We start from the raw sequence: 22,103 nt of genomic DNA, 5'->3' as shown, positions 1-22,103 counted from the left end.
TATGTCTTATGGTCTTATGATCTAAGCTGCATAGTATTAGTGAAGCAGATCACAAAATCATCTGGATCACAATGAATGTGTCTGAGGTACAACTGAAAATGGAGCTGGATACAGGGTAAGCTTTGGCTGTAATTCCAGAGGCTGACTGCAACAGACTGTTTTCTAAGATACCATTAGAGAAGACCTACACAGGCAAAAAAGTGTCTCCCAAAGGCAAACTGAAGGTGAATATGATGTATGGAGGTCAAACACAGCAGTTAGAGCTTTATGCATTAAAAAGTGGAGGGCCAGTACTTTTCAGATGTGAATGATTCAAAAAAGTCCAACTAGACTGGCACTCTAGGTGTGATATCAACAAGTACAACTGCTTAAGGCAAATGAGAAGGTGTTTGAGACGAAGATTGGTAAACTCAAAGGAATGAATGCATGAACTGAAATGAATGAAGCAATAACACTAAGATTCAATAAAGTGTGTCCATTGTCTTCGGCACTACGTTCTAAAGTGGATGCTGAACTTCAGAGCTTGGAAGGATTTGGCATTCTCTCCAAGGTGGAGTGGAGTGATTGGGCCATGCCCATTGTCCCGGTGATCAAGAAACGGAAGGCTGGAGCTGTTTGTAATCTGTGGGGATTTCAAAGTGGGCATCAACCCGGTGCTGCATACTGTGCAGTATCCCCCACCATGAATAGAAGACACTTTTGTATCTTTGGCAGGCGGAGAGAAGTTTTCAAAGATTGACTTGTCACAAGCCTATCTACAAATGGAGAATGAGGAGGCAAGCTGGAGGTTCCTCAGGATCAACACTCACAAGGGACTGTTCCTTTTTTAGCATCTCGTCTTTGGCATAGCATCAGCTCCAGTAACTTGGCAAAGTGCAATGAACCAAATGTTCTAAGATATCCCAGGAACACAATTTTACCTCATGATATCATTGTGACTGGCAAGAATGATGAAGAGCACTTCCTGAGCCTTGGTAAAGGCTGAGTAAGTATGGTTTGCATGGAAAGAGTGAGTTTCTCAAGAATGAAATCACATATTGTGGGCATGTCATTGACAATTATAGCTTATATAAGTCACAAGAGACGACTGAAGCAGTGCTACAGGCACCCAACCCAGAAAATATGTCACAACTCAGGTCACACTTGGCCCTTGTAAACTACTGCTGCTGGTTTCTCCCAAATATTGCTACAGTGCTGCGCCTATTGAAGGCACTGTTGCACACAGGAGCAAATTGGGAAGTAGAAAATAAACAGTTCACCCAGTTTCGAAGTGAATCAGCAAAGAGCTTTGAGATTGGACAGGAAGTCCTAGTGCGTGATTACTGAGAAGACAAGTGGACCCCCAGTAGGATAGCTACAAGAACTGGACCACTGGTTTACACAATAGATATTGGAGATCAGACATGGAGACGTCATGTTGACCAGGTACTGGTTGCAGAACTGAAGACACAACAACAATGACATTAATTTACAGATGGTCTGGAGAGAAAGGTTTGAAATGTAGTAGGAGCTTGCAGCATGATTGCTGGGTGTTTAGATAAAGACCATAATCATTAAGTTCTTAAATCATTTTATTCTTAGTGACCTTATCTGGAATGGTTTCAGCATGGATGTGATCAAAGACATGTGTTATATTTGTGAATGGAATTAACACCAATTTTACTGTTAAGCTGATCAGGGAAAATTAGAACTTGAAGACAGAGAAGGTCTATCATAGATGATGGCATTGATTGCATTCCGATATCTAAAGGCTAAGAGCACAGTCATCTAATAACTAATCTCTTTGCGTTTAGATACATACTTTCAATTACATTTCACATGCTGCCAAGTATTAGCTATGAGTAAATAGTTTATACCTATAGTGCAGTGAAATGTCACATTTTTGGATTTAAGATCAATGAAGAAATTTTATACAACAGTTTTAACTGATTCTGTAGTGAATACTTACCTAAATTGCAAACTTGCAGAAATAGTGGACTCTACAATATTAACCCTCTACCACAGTATCTTGGCATGGGTCAAAAGTGTCTGGTGCTGTACTCCTCTCTCTCTCTCTCTCTCTCTCTCTCTCTCTCTCTCTCTCTCCCCCTCCCTCCCTCCCTCCCTCCCTCCCTCTCATTCTCTCTGTATCTCTCTCTATCTCATTCACTATCCTAGACACAGAACTTGGAAAGGAGAGAATGATGGAAGAGAAAGGGCAGCACAGTGACAGGGGTATTCACAGAGGGGTGAGCGTGCGAGCCTGAGGCTCAGGGATCAGTATCCATCAGAAAATTGGAAAATAGCGAGCAGGATGGAGATTCTTCCAGTGACATGCCATCTCAAAAGACTGGATTTTGCAGAGTGCAGAAACAACATCACCCCAAGCCCAGGAGCAAAGCAGCCTTCCAACAACTATCTTAAGATTATGCCGGTTTCCCCTGAGTGTTTGGTTTCCTCTCAGATCCCAGAGATATCCTGGTTGGCCGATTAATGGGTTAGTTTAAATTATCCCTGGTGTAGGTGGATTGGATGCTGATGGGTTGAAGTGAGGGAATTAGTCAAATTCAATGCACTGAATAGCTTCCTATATGAGAACCTGAAAAACATGAGTAAAATATAAATAATAAAGTTGCAAGTAAATTTATTATCGAAGTACATACGTCACCATATACAATTCTGAGATTAATTTTCCTGCAGGCATATTCAATAAATCCATAATAGAGTAATAACCATAATAGAATTAATGAAAGACTGCACAAACATTTGCATTCAGACAGTGTGCAAAAAACAACAAACTGTGCAAATACGAAACAAAAGAAATAATAACAATAAATATCAAGAACATGAGATGACGTATCTTTAAAAGTGAGTCTATAGGTTGTGGGAACATTTCAATGATGGGGTAAGTGATGTTATCACTTTTGGATCAAGAGCCTGGTGGTTGCGGGGTAATAACTGTTCCTGAACCTGGAGATGTGAGTTCTTTCTTATGGCGGTAGTGAGGAGAGAGCATGCTTTGGATTGTGAGGGAGTCCCTGATGATGGATGCTGTTTTGTTGTGACAACACTTTGTGTAGATATGCTCGATAGTGGGGAGGGTTTTATCCATGATGGACTGGGCTGTATCCACTACTTTTTTTGCAGGACTTTCCATTCAAGGGCATCAGTGTTTCCATACCAGGCTGTAATCAGCCAGTCAATATACTCTTCACTACACATCTACAGAAGTTTGACAGAGTTTTAGATATCATGCCAAATCTTTTAAAACTCTGAAGGGAGTGGAGTCATTGCCACGCTTTCTTTGTAATTGCAATTAGGTGCTGGGCCCAGGACAGATCCTCTGAAATGATAACACTGAGGAATTGAAAGTTGCTGACCCTCTCCAATCGGGCCACAGACAGCATAGATCTGTAATTTTGCTGTCATATGAGGATTCACTTCCAAGGACTGCACAACTCATGTTCATAATATTATTTATTTATTATTAATAATATTTGTTTTTTCCTTGTATTTGCACAGTGTCATCTTTTGCACATTGGTTGTTTGTCCATCTTTATTTCTGTGTTGATTTTCATTAATTCTATTGTGCTTACTTAGATGTGTGGTGGAGAGTATATTGACTGGTTGCATCAGAGCCTGTTATGGAAAAAACAACCCCCTTGAATGGAAAATCCTACGAAGGGCCATAGATACACCCCCGCTCTATTATGAGTAAGGCCCTCCCCTCCACAGAGCACATCTACATGGAGTGCTATCGCCAGGTCATGCCCTCCTCTCACTGCTGCCATCGAGAAGAAGGTACAAGAGCCTCGGGACACACATTACTTGGTTAAGGAACATTCGTTACCCCTCAACCATCAGGCTCTTGAACTAGTGGGGAAAAATTCATTCAACCTCACTTGCCCAATAACGGAAATGTTTCCACAACCTATGGACTCACTTTCAAGGACTTTTCAACTCATGCTCTTGATATTTATTGCTTATGTATTATTTTTATTTTATTTTTTCCTCTTTTTTGTATTTGCAGTTTGTTATTTTTGTTTGTTTACCCTGTTGGGTGTAGTCTTTCATAGATTCTATTATAAGATAAAATAAATAAAGGCATCCATTAGTCTTGTGAGACCATGGATCTGCATCTGGAAAGTCTTCACTCTCCAGGGCGCAGGCCTGGGCAAGGTTGTATGGAAGACCGGCAGTTGCCCATGCTGCAAGTCTCCTCTCTCCACGACACCGATGTTGTCCAAGGGAAGGGCAAGGGCCGATACAGCTTGGCACCGGTGTTGTCGCAGAGCACTGTGTGGTTAGGTGCCTTGCTCAAGGACACAACACACTGTCTCGGCTGGGGCTCAAACTCACAACCTTCAGGTCGTTAGTCGAGTGCCTTAACCACTTGGCCACGTGCCCACACAATGTTCTTATGTTCTATTATAAGAACATAAAAACATAAGAAATAGGAGCAGGAGTAGGGCATACGGCCCATCGAGCCTGCCCCGCCATTCAATAAAATCTTGGCTGATCTGTCCGTAAACTCAGCTCCATCTACCTGCCTTTTCCCCATAACCCTTAATTCCCTCACTATGTAAAAATCTATCTAAATTGCAAACTTGTGGTACTTGGTATTTGGATTTACTGAGTATGCCCAGAAGAAAATGAATCTCAGGGTTGTACATGGTAACATATACGTACTTTGAGAAGAAGTGTACTTTGAACTCTGCGATGGTGAGACAGAACAATTTAAACAGAACTTTAGGAAAAACATTGATAAACAGTTAGGTTGCATTACCTTACTTACCTGGTTTATCAAATTTGTCAAAATGCTCAGATTCTCAGAGAATCGAGATTGCCCTGGTGATCATTACTGACATTTTGTGGGCTGCAGAAAGTTGTTCTAAATTTTGAAAAAAAATACGTCTTTTGAACTACTCTCACTGCAATCTATAGCATGTAACCTTTCTATCATGTTCTCGATATTTATTGCTTATGCATTTATATTATTGTTTCTTCTTTTTGCATTTGCACTGTTTGTTGTCTTCTGCACTCTGGTTGAAAGCCCTAGTTTGCCCCTAGTTATTTGATTCTGTTATAGTTACTATTCTATAGATTTGTTGAGCATGCTCACAATGGGTTGAGTGGGATCCAGGATCAGCCATGCAGCAGACTCGATGGGCTGAATGGCCTAATTCTGCTCCTATGTCTTGTGACCTAAGAAAATGATAGTGACATATATGTACTTTGATAATTAAATTTACTTTGAATATTGAATGATTTTAACATTCATACATAAAGGGATTCCGAAAATATTGAAAAGTAATCAAAACATTATGAAAATCTTGAACATGCTTATTTACATTAAAAAAAACTTTGAATCACGTTCAGGTAAGTTCAACCCATTAAGCAACATTTTCTAACAGTTATGTTGGAAGAGGCTCCACTGAGGAGAAAAACAATTGAGAAAGCTACCACAGCTAATACATGACTTCTGGGTCTGGGGACACAAAAATAAAAATCCTGAGCACTGGCTGGGAGAGATGTTAACAGCTACATGTTGAACAGAAACATTTCCAACAAAATCAAATGCATTATCATTTTGGCAGTCTGAAGAGTCCTCACTCCTCAGCCCACAAATAATAATTTTTAAGATTATTTATCTGATCCCTTCTTCTCCCTGGATCCAATTCTCCTTATATGTAGTTTGGACTCTCTAATCTCAAAGCAGGTGACTATTCTGCTATTCAGAAAAGCAGAATGTAATAAAGGTGAAATAGGTTCGGGGTTCAAATCATACTGAAGACCAGCGTAGTCATATATATTTGTCACTCAGTGCAACACCGGAGAAGCCCTACTGTATCATGGGCATGGTATGTTAAAATGAGCACCATTTGTCTTCTAGATGAATGTGAATATTCCCACAGCAATTGTCAAAGAGCTTTGGAACTCTACCAGTTTGTTGGTGAATATTGGTTGTGAGATCTCATTCTGTACAATCAGGTTATTAATTTGTCACTGTGCTAATGTCCACATTTCAAAGATATCTTGTGGTTGCAGCTTCATTGTAGTTCACACAGTGTGAAAGGGATAATATCAATATCATTTTGTTTGATTATCAATCTACATATCTTGTAAGACCTGCTGTCAATTTTAGAGAGCAATGAAACTCACTGTAAAGTTGTGAAAGAAGATTTACAATTCCAATCTTACAGGAGTAAGGATATTTAGACCAGCACCCACCATACTCACAGTGCACCAGATCTGTGCACCCAGTTCTGGGCGGTGGGTGGAGGGGGGTCAGGGTTTGGGTGATAAATCATCATTAAGTATTGCCTGAGCATTTATAAAAGAAAACATTCCCAGACTAATTATATGCTCAATTCTTTAATTGGTAAAATGATTTCTTATTGTCACATGTGTAGACATACAGCAAAAATAATCGTTTTGTATCCTGTTCACGCAAATCATCTCATTACAATAGTGCATTAAGGTAGTCCAAGGAAAAACAAAAACAGAATGCAGTATAAAGTGTTACAGTTCCATGGAAAGTGCAGTGCAATCAAATAATAAGGTGCAAGGCCATAATGAGGTAGACTGTGAGGTCAAGAGTCCAACTTATTGTACAAGAGGACCTTTCAAACACCTTATAACAGTGGGGTAGAAGCTGTTCTTGAGCATACTGGGTGGTACTTGCTTTCAGGTTTTTTTAATCTTCTGGGGCAGTGTATAAGGCTGACATCAAATAGCCTATTGTGCATAAAGACAATTTATTCAGAAGGGAACATTAAAAATGTAGAAAACAGGAACTACATTAGCAAATAAAAGATCATTTCTTCAGTAAAATGCACTGAATGGATGATAGCTACATTTAAATTATATGTACAACTTTGAACTCAATCACCTACACTCATGTGGTTACTAAGTGGTGACTGAGGAATTTCTCAACTATTGCCTCCTTGGTGGATATTCAGATTGTCAATATGTAAAGATTTTTCAGTTATATAGGTAATTAACAAAATTGTTGTTTAAGTTCGGCCATTTAGAGCCCAAAACCATCTTGAGCATGAAGAATATAATAGCAATATTTATGTTTGACATTAGTTAAATGTAAGCAAGACAACTGTTCTATGACGTACTTTTCTATGAGAACTTGCTTCAAAATACCCATCCACTGACCTAAAAATCTGACAAGTTCCTTTCTCTCTACTTGAAAAATTATAGTTAATGGCCATTTTATAAGGTACACCTGCCCTTGAATGTAAACACCCAATCATCCAATCATGTGGCAGCAGCTCAATGCATAAAACCCTCAGACATAATTAAGAGGTTTATATGTTGTTTAGAACAAAAATCAGAATGAAGATGAAATGTGATCTAGGTGATTTAGACCATGGAATGATGGTTGGAGCTAGATGGATGGCTTGAGTATCTCAGAAACTCCTGATGTCCTTGGATTTTGGATTTTCACACACGAGTTGTATTGAGTATTCTGGAGTTGGTTAGATATACCAGATATTAATACAAAAAAGAATCCATTTTCGATACTTATTGTAAATATAAAATAAATCCTGGAGGCTTGCAATTAGCTTTCAGTGCTCATTGTAAATTGCAAGCAGTAAATTGAAGTTAAACTGGCCTACAGACCAAGAGGTTACATATGTAACAGCCAAACTTTAAAACAATGGGTTTGTGTTAATTGGCTTGCACCAAACCAGGCTATGTGGCTGAGTTATTTGCACTATTGTGACTTCAGTGCAAGCTGGCAGACCAGACGAGTGTTGTCACTTAACATATCAAACATGGTCAAAGGTAATAATTTTTGTGTATTTACCATACTTGTGTACTCAGAGATGGCCTGACAACATTAATTTTGGGAATGACTAGTTCTCTGTCGTCAGAGGTTTTTTTTGAATATTTGTGTTAATTAGTTTCTTCCAAAGGCAATTGGACCTTCAGAGGTACCTTGTCAATTACAATGTGTTTCCACTACGTATCTCAAAGGAACCATTTGTCAACCCAAAGTATTGAAGTAAACAATGTCATTGTAACTATTGAAAAGGTATTGAATCACCTAGTACTACCTTTTGATCTTAAGAGTATAAAAATATGATGTACCTATGGGTTTGTGAGGCTGTACCGATAGGGTCTCCAGAATGATGCCTGCTGTTGTGATAAATAAAGACTTCTAGATCACCAATTTCAGTGCCTCTCTGGATCCCAGAAACTGCTGATCTCCTGAGATTTTCACACTCAGTGGTATCTAGAGTTTACAGAGAATAGTGCAAAAAACAAAAACATCGAATGAGTGGCAGTTCTGTTGGTGAAGGCACCTCATTAATGAGAAAGGTCAGAATGGTTCAAGCTCACAGATAGGTGACAGTAACTGAAATAACTACACATTACAACAGGGGTATGCAGAAGTGTATCTCTCAACGCATAACATGTTGAACCTTGAAATGGATGGTCTATAGCAGCAGAAGACCACAAACATACACCAAATAAAGTGGTCCCTTAGTCCATATATGGCTGAGAGATTACTGACAATTATAGGACTATAAAATTCTACAGCATGTAAATGACACATGCAGTTTAAAACTTGAAGAAAAATGTTCTCTAGAAACCATATTAGGATATAAATTAAATACATATGCTACTGTTGTAAAAAATGCTTTACTTTTTTATTGAGGATCAATATTGTAGAATTTAAAACATTTGGGGATTAAACTTCATCCTAGAGAAAATCATTGATAATTATTGTTTAAAACTTATCATATGAACAGCAATTAGAACACTTCAGGTGGCCAAGTTTGAGGTTTCTGTGTAATTACTTTCTGTGAATTTGAATGTCAACGGCCAGCCTGACATTGTCTGTAAAGTAGGCAACTTAGATATGAGTTTCACTCTCCCCTAATTAATTGAACAGTCACCAATTTCAAGTTTAGCTGTCAGTTGCTAAGCATATCAGATTAATCTTGCCATCTGAAATAAATCTTTTGACAAGACTCCCATCTGTCTGGCAATTGTTTCATCATGCAAGATGTTCTGCAATAGATATTTACTGGGGAATAACTGGCACTCTCAACATGATGCACATAACAGAATATGTAGTCATTCATGACCAGAGGCTACAACGCATATTTTAGTTATATCACTGAAACCATCATTAAATACAATACTTGCTATTTCCCAGACAAGAATAATTTTTTATATTATTGGGAAAAGTAACGCTTGAGAAACAATAATCAAGTCACAGATTGCAAAATAGATTACGATAATTGCATTTATCATTCTCCTCCAGCAAAATAGTTACATGTTATAGTGAAGGATACAGAACCATTCACTGAAGTCATGTTGAAGTTTTATCAAGCAGGAATTTTCCCTTGCTAACACAAGCCCTGAAAGATTATCATGGTGTTATCAGGGAAGATGATGGACCTGCAAAACCCTGTCTTCTTCTCTGACATAACCATGGCAATTCAAGAATATTTATTGCTTTTCCTCCATTCTTTGGTTTCAGGGACTCTATCAAAGAATTCTTAAGTGTGTTCAGATACTGATATTGACAGATTTTCAGCTTTTTTATTCACTGAGTTTCTTGTTCTCTCAGGGTTGCTCCTTTGTATCATTTTCAATTATTTGTGTGTTATATTCTTCCAATTCTGTGACTCTATCCTCTCTTACCTTTGTCCATTTGCCTTTAGGTGTCCCTTGTCCTCTTGCTCCTTCACCTGTCCGGATTTGTTCCATTCTTTATCTTCTCTCTTTTTATTTAATCTGATTCTCTGTGCTCCACTTTTAGTCCAATGTCTCCCACCATACATTCCTTCGTTTTCGTTCAGTTCTATTACTCACCTCCACTTTTGCTTTCTTTCTCACTTCTCCCTCTCTCGTTTATGTCTTAGAGTAGTAGAGAGTTATAATATGAACACAAGCATTTTGGTCCATTGAGTCCACAGCATCTATCAACCACCCATTTACACTAATTCTATCCTAAGACACTTCATTCTCCCAGTATCCTTCCAGGTTCTAAACCTCACTTACACATAGAAAATTTTACAGTGGCCAATTAACCTAACAACCCACACGTTCTTTGGGAGGGAGCTAGAGCATGCAGAGGAAACTCACATAGTCACAAGGAGAACCTGTAAACACCACAGATAAATAACTGCAGGTGGGGATGAACCTTGGGTTGCAGGAGACCTGACACAGCACTTCTACTAACTGTGCTACCAAGCTACTCACATATATTTATTTCCTTAATCTGTTTGTTTTGCTTCACCTTTCCCTACCTACTTTATTTCTGTCTTATTTTAATAAGTTCATGCCCTCAGGCTTTTTCCTGTGATTCTTTTATCCATTCTTTAAGTGAAATTGTGGCTCTGGTTGCATGAATAGATTGTGAGCATGTGTACTAAGCCATGTACTGAAGAGCACAGTCAGGTGATGGGAACAATGAGAGCTGGAGTGAGTAAGAGCAGAAAGACTGATGATCTCGTATTTACAAATAACATTGCGTCAACTGAGGTAGGCGAAGAATATTGCATTCAAACTATAGTCTATTGAGTAGCAAGCTAAATTTTTCATAAGAGAGTCAATTGAAAGAGATAAAATTACTAAAACTACATGAGCCTCTCCTAGCTGAAGGAGAAAATGAAGATAATTAACACAGAAACGTCATGATTATATAATTAAGTCTCAGACGTGGTGTGGCTGGCAGCAGAGGTATGCGTTCTTCTCTATTTTGGTGGGTTGCATCATTGTCTCTCTCCTAACATTTCATTCTTGGTGCCTACACAATATTGGTACTGCTTAATCTTTTTAGAGTTATCCTGAGACACTCTTCTGTGCTGTTGTACAACTCATCGGTTTCCTGGGATACTTCAGACTGTAGCAAAAATAGACATAATTAAAAGTTAGCCATATTTACTGGATCTTCATATCAACATCAAAAAATCAATGTTCTTTTCAATGACAAAGTACTAGATTCCTGATACAATTCATGATACTTATTATTTTGGATCCCTCTATTCGAAGCAGACATTCTAATCACTCAGAAATATTGGGAAAGCTCAGGCAATATCCGTGCGGAGAAAATGATCATGTCTTTGACTTAATGTGAAAGATAGAAAAAGAATTGTTTTTAAATTCAAATTTCAGATTCAAAAATATTTATTGCTCTTTTCTCACTTCCCTGGAGAATGAGGTAATGAACAACTTTCTTGAACCACTGTAGTCCTAATAAAGATACTCTCGTATTGCTCTTGGGTGGGATTTCCAGGACTTAGACCAGTTACAATGAGGAAACTGATATATTTCCAAGGCAGGATGGTGTGAGACCGAAGTGGTGGTGTTCCAACGTACCTGCCTCTCTTGTCCTCTTTGGTGGTAGAGATCCTGTGCTTGGGAGATGCTGTTGAAGTAGCCTGTGTGAGTAAATGCAATGCATTTTATTTTGTGTCATTAGTGGAGGAAATGAATGTTGATAATGGTGAATTTGAGGCAGGGTGCTCAGTCCTGGATGCCGTTGAGCTTCTTGAAAATCTTTGAAGCTGCACTCATTGCATCACACTCTTGATTTGTGCCTTGTAGATGATGGAGAGGCCGTGAGGTGTCAACAGATAAGTCACCGACAACAGTATGTCTAGCTTTGATCCTCAAAACGTGAGGCTCATCCACCTGAGTTTCTGTTTAAGTTTTTTTTAGGATATTTAACTAGTTTTAAGCAAGTACTGTGATAGAGAGAAATAGGGGATGGTAGGTTGATGACAAAAGTATAAGGAACTGATATTGTTATAAGCGAAGAAAAGCAGAGTCTAAAGAACTGCAGAATTATTACCAACAACCCTTGCCTGATATATTGGGTGAATTGGTAATGATCTGATATTATTAAACTTAATGTTGACTCTGAAAGGCTGAGGAATGCGAAACCAGATCAAGTCAAAAAAGGGGTAACTTTTTCAAATGATCAAGTGTTGGAGAACTGTGCTCGGAAACCAAGAAAGGTATTTATGAACGCAAACACAAGGAAACCTGCAGATGCTGGAATTTCAAGCAACACACAAAAAAGTTGCTGGTGGACACAGCAGGCCAGGCAGCATCTATAGGAAGAGGTACAGTTGACGTTTCAGGCCGAGACCCTTCATCAGGACTAACTGAAAGAAGAGCTAGTAAGAGATTTGAAAGTGGGAGGGGGAGGGGGAGATCCGAAATGATAGGAGAAGACAGGATGGAGCCAAGAGCTGGATAGTTGATTGGCAAAAGAGATATGAGAGGATCATGGGACGGGAGGCCTAGGGAAAAAGAAAAGGTGGAGGGGGGGAAACCCAGAGGATGAGCAAGGGGTATAGTGAGAGGGACAGAGGGAGAAAAAGGAGAGAGAAAAAGAATGTGTGTATATAAATAAATAACGGATGATGTACAAGGGGGAGGTGGGGCATTAGCGGAAGTTTGAGAAGTCAATGTTCATGCCATTGGGTTGGAAGCTACCCGGATGGAATATAAGGTGTTGTTCCTCCAACCTGAGTGTGGCTTCATCTTTACAGTAGAGGAGGCTGTGGATAGACATAGCAGAATGGGAATGGGACGTGGAATTAAAATGTGTGGCCATTGTGAGATCCTGCTTTCTCTGGTGGACAGAGGGTAGGTTTTCAGCGAAACGATCTCCCAGCCTTCGTCGGGTCTCGTCAATATATAGAAGGCCACATCGGGAACACCGGACGCAGTATATCACCCCAGCCGACTCACAGGTGAAGTGTCGCCTCACCTGGAAGGACTGTCTGGGGCCCTGAATGGTGGTGAGGGAGGAAGTGTAAGGGCATGTGTAGCACTTGTTCCGCTTACAAGGACAAGTGCCAGGAGGGAGATCAGTGGGGAGGGATGGGGTGGGGGGAACGAATGGACAAGGAGTCGCATAGGGATCGATCCCTGCGGAAAGCGAGGGGGAGGGAAAGATGTGCTTAGTGGTGGGATCCTATTGGAGGTGGCGGAAATTACGGAGAATTATATGTTGGACCTGGAGGCTGGTGGGGTGGTAGGTGAGGGCAGGGGGAACCCTATTCCTAGTGGGGCGGCGGGAGGATGGAGTGAGAGCTGCGAAAGTCAGTAGAGACAGAAAGATCTAGAAAATCCAGGAGGCAATGGCCTGGTGCTCCTTAGTGGGGTGATAAAGTCGGTGATGGTGTGGGAGATAACGGCCTGGTGCTCCTTCGTGGGGTGATAAAGTCAGTGATGGCATGGGAGACAATGGCCTGGTGCTCCTTAGTTGATTTCATTAACTTTGCCTCCAACTTTCACCCTGCCCTCAAGTTTACGTGGTCCATTTCCGACACCTCCCTCCCCTTTCTACATCTTTCTGTCTCTGTCTCTGGTGACAGCTTACCTAGTGATGTCTACTATAAGCCTACTGACTCTCACAGCTATCTGCACTATTCCTCTTCTCACCCTGTCTTTTGCAAAAATGCCACCCCCTTCTCGCAATTCCTCTGTCTCCGCCGCATCTGCTCTCAGGATGAGGCTTTTCATTCCAGGACAAGGGAGATGTCCTCCTTTTTTAAAGAAAGGGGCTTCCCTTCCTCCACCATCAACTCTGCTTTCAAATGCATCTCCCCCATTTCACGCACATCTGCTCTCACTCCATCCTCCCGCCACCCCACCAGGAATAGGGTTCCCCTTGTCCTCACCTACCACCCCACAATCCTCCGCGTCCAACATATAATATATAATTCTCCGTAATTTCCGCCACCTCCAACGGTATCCCACCACTATGCACATCTTTCCCTCACCTCGCCCCCCGCTTTCTGCAGGGATCGCTTCCTACGCGGCTCCCTTGTCCACTCGTCCCCCCCATCCCTTCCCAACGATCTCCCTCCTGGCACTTATCCTTGTAAGCGGAACAAGTGCTACACATGCCCTTACGCTTCCTCCCTTACCACCATTCAGGGCCCCAGACAGTCCTTCCAGGTGAGGCGACATTTTACCTGTGAGTCGGCTGGGGTGATATACTGCGTCCGGTGCTCCCGATGTGGCCTTCTATATATTGACGAGACCCGACGCAGACTGGGAGATCATTTCACTGAACACCTACGCTCTGTCTGCCAGAGAAAACAGGATCTCACAGTGGCCACACATTTTAATTCCACATCCCATTCCCATTCTGATATGTCTATCCACGGCCTCCTCTACTGTCAAGATGAAGCCACACTCAGGTTGGAGGAACAACACCTTATATTCTGTCTGGGTAGCCTCCAACCTGATGGCATGAACATTGACTTCTCTAACTTCTGCTAATGCCCCACCTCCCCCTCGTACCCCATCCGTTATTTATTTATATACACACATTCTTTCTCTCGCTCTCCTTTTACTCCCTCTGTCCCTCTCACTATACCCCTTGCCCATCCTCTGGGTTTCTCCCCCTCCCTTTTCTTTCTCCCTAGGAATCCTGTCCCATGATCCTCTCATATCCCTTTTGCCAATCAACTGTCTAGTCCCTCCCCCTCCTGTCTTCTCCTATCATTTCGGATCTCCCCCTCCCCCTCTCACATTCAAATCTCTTACTAGCTCTTCTTTCAGTTCATCCTGACGAAGGGTCTCGGCCCAAAATGTCGACTGTACCTCTTCTTATAGATGCTGCATGGCCTGCTGTGTTCACCAGCAACTTTTTTGTGTGCTGCAAGGTATTTATGAATATTGGGCTTATGTCCATTTTAGCACAGTTAATTGCTTGGACTTAATGGGTTTCATTTAAAAGATTGCAATAGATAGAAATGCAGAACTTGGAAATTCTGTACCTAATGGGATGGATCGTAAAATGCTTCTAGAAAGTGTAGGAGGACTTGCAAAATGAGTAAAAGCATGGCTGACAATATCTATCATAAAGAAGAAGGAACTAATATATTTTGGTAGGAGGAGGATTGAAGGGGAACTGATACAATTTTAAAAGATTCCAGAAGCTGCAGGATCTGAGGATGTATTTACACAAACAGTTAAAGGTCACAAGACCTGTTGAGGAGGTTGATTTAAAATAGAATATATTACCCTAGAAAATCAAAAATCAACTAGCAGTTGCAAGGGGTGTGACACAAAGTCAAAATAATAATAATAATAATAACAATGCCAGAAGCATTCAGTAGGCCAGATACTGTATACTTGAGGGAAAAGAAACAGATAATGTTTCAGATCAAAGATTCATCATCAAAATCTATAACCTGAAAGAATCCAACCTTATAAACTTTCAATTCTTTCCTTTCAGTTTTACTCTTCCTTACTTTAGGAAATACGAGTTAACCTTCTTAAATATCTCTTCCTGAAATGATGCTCTCATTCTTGGAATTAGTTTAGTGAGCCTACTTTGCATTCCCTCTGAAGCTGGAACATCCATAAACTTTAGGAAATACAAATCAATCCAGTTGAATCTCTCTTCCTGGAATGTTTCCCTCATTCACTCAATTAGTTTTATGAGTTTTTTTGCAATCCCTCTGAAGCTGGAATTTGCATTTTCAGTTCTGGAGATATAGATTTCTGTATACATTCGTCCATATGTGGTTGCATCAATATCGTATGCAATTTATTCTGGTAAGCAAGACAAGGAACAGTTAAACCTTTCATATAAATATCTCATTGTCAAGATATTCAAGTTCTTACTGAGGACATGCAATTTTTGCACAAGAATCAAAAGAAATTGTGATAAAATGTCAACAGTATGATAAAACAGAAAAAAAACTCAAATAATATACACTTCTTATATAAATTTGTAACCTGTGAAATTTTGAAACTCCATGATTGTGAAAGTAACCATTCAGTACCAGGGAACACACACAAAATGCTGGAGTCCTGACAAAGGGTCTCGGCCCGAAACGTCGACTGTACCTCTTCCTATAGATGCTGCCTGGCCTGCTGCATTTCACCAGCATTTTGTGTGCGTTTCTTGAGTTTCCAGCATCTGCAGATTTCCTCATGTTTGCGCTTCAGTACCAGGGAAGGGGTTTCATGCAATTAGTCATGATTATTATCGATTCATTATTAGGTAAGGAAACAGAAAAAAAAACGTGACACTATGCCAATAGTGATAGGCAAGGGTGAGCAATGTGAGTACTCCATCAGAAGGGATTTTCAGGCTATTGTAAAACCTCCTCCTGATGTTTTTTAACATACCTGCACATGGCTTCCAGCAAGCATTTTGCCACACACACACACTGATTTTAATGTCTTGGTTCTATCTGGTTATCTTGAACTTTATTTCATGAGTATCAGTAATTCATACTTGAGGACAAGATTGAGTTCAACGATAGTAGTTAAAACAGGAAAATATCATTGATATTATATACATAGAAATAAACTAATTATCAATCAACTGTCAGCAGTAAAAGTTCACTATAAAGGAATCAATGTACTTAATCAAAATATTCATTGAAAATCTTCCTGCGCACAATCAATAAAAAACTGAAAGCTGTGATAAATGTTTAATGACAGTGGAGTTGGTCCCTGTTCTTAATTTTATTAAATGTCAAGCAATGTTTGAATGGAGCTTTATCGTTATATTACTTGTATATATTTGTTGCAGGGGGATACATGGTTTATTGGCTACATTACTAATGGTATTGTGGCTTTATGTAATAATAAGTACAAATATCCCCAATAAGATTTTTCAAAAAAAATTATATAAATATGTTAATTTGTGAACCACATTCAAATAAATAAACAAGAATAAGTAGAATGTGCTCTAAATATAATTAATGCACCAACATCTACATTCTAGCACTTGTGACTACTGTTGGGAAATATTTTGGAGTGTGAATATAGCCGATAATAATTCAAACAAGAACCAGTCTTCAGTTCTTAATGTGGATAGTAAATTGCATCGGTTCACAGTCTAAGACATATAGTTTCAAAAAAGGTGACCATGAGATGCTTGTACATGCATCAGCTAAACCTTAGGACAATGGGGTTTTGATAATTGCCCTTCTTGCATCAATTCAAGCAATGATGGGCTTAAGCAATTTGCACCATTGCAAATAAATTCAGGGAAGCTACAATTTTCAAAGGTATTTTAACATTCAGAGGTGTCTCCCGCAGGAAATATGCAATTCAAAGGAAATGTTGTCAACTCAAGGTATTGAAGTAAAATATATCATTATAACTATAAAAACTGTGTTGGATCACCTAGTGTTTCTCTTTCCCCTCCCTCACCTTTTAAATCTAACCCTTATCTTTTTTTTCTTCCAGTCCTGCTGAAGGGTCTCAGCTCAAAACGTTGACTGTACTTTTTTTCCATCGATGCTGCCTGGCCTGCTGAGTTCCTCCAGTATTTTGTGTGAGTATTGAATCACCTACAGAGGGTATAAAGATGTGATTCATTTTTAGCTTGCGGGATGCTATCGAGAGTGTGTCCATAAGAATGCCTGCTTGTTGTGATGAATAAAGACTTCAATTTCACCAGCTTCACTGTCTCTCTGGTGACTTTGATCACAGTCACAACAAGCACTATGACTAATACATGATATCAGAGTCAAAGTTCAAAGTAAATTTATTATCAAAGTATGTATCTTACTATAACACTACCTTGAGAGGTTAATTTACTTGCAGGCATTTACAGGAAAAAAGAAATGCAAGACAATTTTACCAAAGGAACTATACATAAACAGGTGGAGACTGCAAACAACCAATGTACAAGAAAAGTTAAACTGCAAATAAAAGTAACATTGAGAACCTGAGTTGTAAAGAGTACATGAAAGTGAGTGTGCAGGTAATACAATCAATTCAAGGTAGTAGTGAATGTACTTTTTCACATTGGTACAAGAGACTGATGGTTGTGGGGTTATGACTGTTCCTGGTCCTAGGCTTCTGTACTTCCTGCCCTATGATAGTAGTATAAAGAGGGAATGGCGTGGAGAGCATGGACCCATCAATTACATTTAGAATAATTCTCTTTGAATTGACTTTTTTACACCCCGGAACACATTTAAACCACGTAACTATCTTTATGTTTAAAGATACACTCCTACCCCAAATTATGATGATATATCTAAATGGCCACGATAAACATTTTACACTTAGAAACATAGAAACATAGAAAACTTACAGCACAATACAGGCCCTTCGGACCACAATGCTGTGCCAAACATGTACTTACTTTTGAAATTACCTAGGATTAACCATAGCCCGCTGTTTTTCTAAGCTCCATGTTCCTATCCTGGAGTCTCTATAAAGACCCTATTGTATCCATCTCTACCACCAACGCCGGCAGCCCATTCCACGCACTCACCACGCTCTGCGTAAAAAAACTTACCCCTGACATCTCCTCTGTACCTACTTCCAAGCACCTTAAAACTGTGCCCTCTTATGTTAGCAATTTCAGCCCTGGAAAAAAGCCTCTGACTATCCATACAATCAATGCCTCTCATCATCTTGTACACCTCTATCAGGTCATCTCTCATCCTCCGCCACTCCAAAGAGAAAAAGCCAAATTCACTCAATCTATTCTCATAAGGCATGCTCCCCAATCCAGGCAACATCCTTGTAAATCTCCTCTGCACCCTTTCTATAGTTTCCACATCCTTGCTGTAGTGAGGTGACCAGAACTGAGCACAGTACTCCGAGTGGGGTCTGACCAGGGTCCTATATAGCTGTAACATGACCTCTTGGCTCTTAAACTCAATCCCACGGTTGATGAAGGCCTATACACTGCATGCCTTCTCAACCACACAGCCTGTGCAGCAGCTTTGAGTGTCCTATGGACTTGGACCCCAAGGTCCCTCTGATCCTCCACACTGCCAAGAGTCTTATCATTAATACTATATTCTGCCATCATATCTAACCTCCCAAAATGAACCACCTCACACTTAACTGAGTTGAACTCCATCTGCCACTTCTCAACCCAGTTTTGCATCCTATTGATATCTTGCTGTAACCTCTGACAGCCTTCCACAATATCCACAACACCCCCAACCTTTGTGTCATCAGCAAACTTACTAACCCATCTCTACACTCCCTCATCCAGGTCATTTATAAAAATCACGAAGAGCAGGTGTCCTAGAACAGATCCCAGAGGCACACCACTGGTCACGGACCTCCATGCAGAATATGACCCATCTACTACCACCTTTTGCCTTCTGTGGGCAAGCCAATTCTGGATCCACAAAGCAAGGTTCCCTTGGATCCCATGTCTATTTAATTTCTCAATAAACCTTGCATGGGGTACCTTATCAAATGCCTTGATGAAATCCATGTACACTACATCTACTGCTCTACCTCGATCAATGTGTTTAGTTATATCCTTAAAAAATTCTATCAGGCTTGGAAGGCACAACCTGCCTTTGACAAAGCCATGCTGACTATTCCTGATCATATTACGCCTCTCTAAATGTTCAGAAGTCCTGCCTCTCAGGATCTTTTCCATCAACTTACCAACCACTGAAGTAAGACTCACTAGTCTATTATTTTCTGGGCTATCTCTACTCTCTTTCTTGAATAAGGGAACAACATCTGCAATCCTCCAGTCCTCTGGAACTTCTTCCATCCCCATTGATGATGCAAAGATCATTGCCAGAGGCTCAGCAACCTCAGCTAACTTGTTAACTGTTTCAGCTATGTGCCTCATAAAGAATCAGATTTTCTGTTGGTTATAGCTAATTTGATTTTCTTTGAAAATGGAAAAGAATTGCCAGGCCATTTTCTGAATAAGTCAGTTTGTTCTGAAAATCCACCCTACTGCAGCCAAAGTTCATTGATTTGAACTATTAACCTGGTTTTACCCTCCATGGATGGTGCCTAAACTGTTGAGTGCTGCCAAGTTTTTTGATTTTTATTTCAGATTTCCTGCATCTGTAGAATTTTAATTTGCTGAGTTTCTATCCATGATCCACTTTACTGAAATGTAAAGAGACATTGTAGCATGAATTGATTACTGGATGCTGTCCTAACATAGAAAGGTTTCACTCACCAGCATCTGGTCCAGGGAACATGCTCTGGTTGCTATTACAGAGGAGCTGAAGGATGTGTAAAAGGCTCATTGGAGGAAGAGTTATGCCAAGGCAGTAATACACAGGACGGTCCTTTTGCTTGCAGCTGTGAACCACAAAACAGAAGAAAAGAAGAGCGTAATTAGCACACTGTGTCCTCCTTGTAACTGTCAACTTTGAGTTCCTTTCAAATATAAGTATATTGGACCTTGAAGACAAGAATGCATGTTCCAAGATCAGTTTTCAAAGTGACTGCATATGAGAGTATTAAAATGAGACTAAAATCTGAGAAACAATCAATAATTTGTATAGCATATAATGTTCCATTATTAATTCTTCTTCACTTACTTGCTTCAACTTTAAAATCGCAGCATTTCTCTACAATTGTGACAGTACCCATAGACAGTTCAATGCACGTTGCCTTTATGTACTTTCCTGGTAACTCCCTAAAAAAAATCTATATTGAATTGAATTTATTACTTAAATTATTCATATACGTGGGGAGTAAAAATCTTTACATTACGTCTCTGTCTAAATGTGAAATGTGCAATTTATAGTAATTTATAATAAATAGTGTGCACTACAGGGCAGTCAATATAACATAGAAATACAGTTGTATCAGCATAAATTAATCAGTCTGATGGCCTGGTGGCAGAAGCTGTCCCAGAGCCTGTTGATCCTGGGTTTTAAGTTGCGGTACCTTTTTCCAGATGGTAGCAGCTGGAACAGTTTGTGGTTGGAGTGACTGAGTCCCCAATGATCCTTTGACCCCTTTTTACACACTTGTCTTTGTAAATGTCCTGAATAGTTAGAAGTTCACACCTACAGATGCACTGGGCTGTCCACGCCACTCTTTGCAGAGTGCTGTGACTGAGGGAAGTACAGTTCCCATATTAGCCAGTGATGCAGCCAATCAGGATGCTCTCAGTCGTGCCTCTATAGTAATTCTTAGGATTTGGGGGCCCATACCAAACTTCTTCAACCGTCTGAGGTGAAAGAGGTGCTGCTGTGCCCTTTTCACCACACAGCTAGCCTATACAGACCATGTGAGATCCTCGGTGATGTTTATGACGATTAAAGAAGAGGAAGTACTGGTGCTTTTAAGGAATATAAAAGTGGGTAAGTCTCTGGGTCCAGACAAGATATTCCCTAGGACCTTGAGGGAAGTTAGTGTGGAAAAGCAAGGGCTCTGACAGAAATATTTCAAATGTCATTAGAAACGGGGATGGTGCCGGAGGATTGGCGTATTGCTCATGTGGTTCCATTGTTTAAAAATGTTTCTAAGAGTAAAGCTGGCAATTATCGGCCTGTGAGTTTGATGTCAGTGGTGGGTAAATTGATGGAAAGTATTCTTAGAGATGGTATATATAACCATCTGGATAGACAGGGTCTGATTAGGAACAGTCAACATGGATTTGTGCGTGGAAGGTCATGTTTGACAAATCTTATTGAATATTTTGATGAGGTTACTAGGAAAGTTGACGAGGGTAAAGCGGTGGATGTTGTCTATATGGACTTCGGTAAGGCCGTTGACAAGGATCCACATGGAAGGTTAGTTAGGAAGGTTCAATCGTTAGGCATTAATATCGAAGAAGTAAAATGGATTCAGCAGCGGCTGGATGGGAGACGCCAGAGAGTAGTGCTGGATAACTGTGTTGTCAGATTGGAGGAGGGTGTGTAGCGGTGTGCCTCAGGGATCTGTAATGGGTCCAATGTCGTTTGTCATATATATTAATGATCTAGATGATGGGGTGGTAAATTGGATTAGGATTAGTAAGTATGCAGATAATACTAAGATAAGTGGCATTGTGGATAATGAAGTAGGTTTTTCAAGCTTGCAGAGAGATTTAGGCCAGTTAGAAGAGTGGGCTGAAAGATGGCAGATGGAGTTTAATGCTAAAAAATGTGAGGTGTTACATTTTGGTAGGACTAACCAAAATAGGACATACATGGTAAATGGTAGGGCATTGAAGAATGCAGTAGAACAGAGGGATCTAGGAATAATGGTGCATAGTTCCCTAAAGGTGGAATCTCATGTGGATAGGGTGGTGAAGAAAGCTTTTGGTATGCTGGTCTTTATTAATCAGAGCAATGAGTATAGGAGTTGGGATGTAATGTTGAAATTGTATAAGGCATTGGTGAGGCCAAATTTGGAGTATTGTGTACAGTTCATGTCAC

Source organism: Mobula birostris, chromosome 2, assembly GCF_030028105.1.
Source record: "Mobula birostris isolate sMobBir1 chromosome 2, sMobBir1.hap1, whole genome shotgun sequence".
Classification (NCBI taxonomy): Eukaryota; Metazoa; Chordata; class Chondrichthyes; order Myliobatiformes; family Myliobatidae; genus Mobula; species Mobula birostris.
The sequence above is the reverse complement of the archived record's forward strand: the minus strand, read 5'-3'. Positions refer to the sequence as shown.